Genomic DNA, 1,356 nt, shown 5'->3' with positions numbered 1-1,356 from the left:
TGAATACCCGGCTCGGTGTCAAAATGGCAGAGGTAAAAATGGCAGAGGTAAAAATGGCAAAGGTAAAAATGGCAGAGGTAAAAATGGCAGAGGTAATAATGGCAGAGGTAAAAATGGCAGAGGTAAAAATGGCAGAGGTAATAACATGAATAATGGCAGAGGTAAAATTGGCAGAGATAATAATGGCAGAGATAATAATGGCAGAGGTAAAAATGGCAGAGGTAATAATGGCAGAGGTAAAAATGGCAGAGGTCATAATGGTATAGGTAAAGAGTCTTCAACCCCAATGAAAAAAAAATTAAAAAGCCCCCGCATGTAAGCCCTAAATAGATTAACTAGGAAAGGTTTTAAGGTTTTTTTTCCGTAGGACTTCATCATGTAAATACCTTGGCATGATAATTGACGAAAATTTAAGTTGGAATTTGCATGTTAACGAAGTAAGAAGAAAGGTCATGTATAAATTATTCTTACTGAAGCGAATTCGTCCAATAATTACACAACATCAAGCAGAAATATTCTTTAAATCGATGATTCAATGCCACTTTGATTACTGCGACATAATATACTCTAACACAGGAGTTACGAACTTACGGAAATTACAGATATTACAAAACAAAGCTCTTAGAACAGTACTTAGGAAAGAACCAAGATTTTCTTCAGATCAATTGTTATCCATTTTAAAACTAGATAATCTTGCAGTCAGAAGAAGCAAAAGAGAATTAACAATGATGCACACAATTTATTATAATGATGCCCCAAATTATTTGTTGTGTATGTTTGAAAGATGTATTCCACCATATGGAACCAGATATTCTCACAATTTTTCAATTCCCAAAAGTCATACAAATTATAAATTAAGGAGCCTTACCTTTAGGGGATCAAAACTATGGAACTCACTTCCAGAAAATATAAAAAATATAGATAACATAAATATATTTAAGAAAAGCATAATTGCACATTTCAGATCACCTGCACATCCCTTTTCTTTTTAAGTATCCTGGATCTCGGGGGGGGGGGAGGTTTCCGTAGGTTCGTAACCCCGGTTATTATTATTTTTTTCATATATATAATTTCGTTATTACTTCACCTCTATGTGATTTATTTTCATTGCAAAATTTTCGTTTATCGTACTTCTTTGATTTTATAAGTCATTTGCCTTATTTTTGTCCTATTCATATTGTAACTGAATCTTCATTGTTATTGTTGTTTTTTATTGTTATGTTATTTTTATGCATTTTCTCTACTTTTGTTTATCATCAAATAATTTGTTTCATATGATTTTTACCTTTGCATGGACTCACAGAAGAACAGCCAGTAGGCTGAAGTGGGTATGCCGTGATTAAATAAATAAATGAA

The sequence above is a fragment of the Lytechinus variegatus genome, chromosome 17 (genome assembly GCF_018143015.1).
Source record: "Lytechinus variegatus isolate NC3 chromosome 17, Lvar_3.0, whole genome shotgun sequence".
Taxonomy (NCBI): domain Eukaryota; kingdom Metazoa; phylum Echinodermata; class Echinoidea; order Temnopleuroida; family Toxopneustidae; genus Lytechinus; species Lytechinus variegatus.
Note: the sequence above shows the minus strand (reverse complement) of the source record.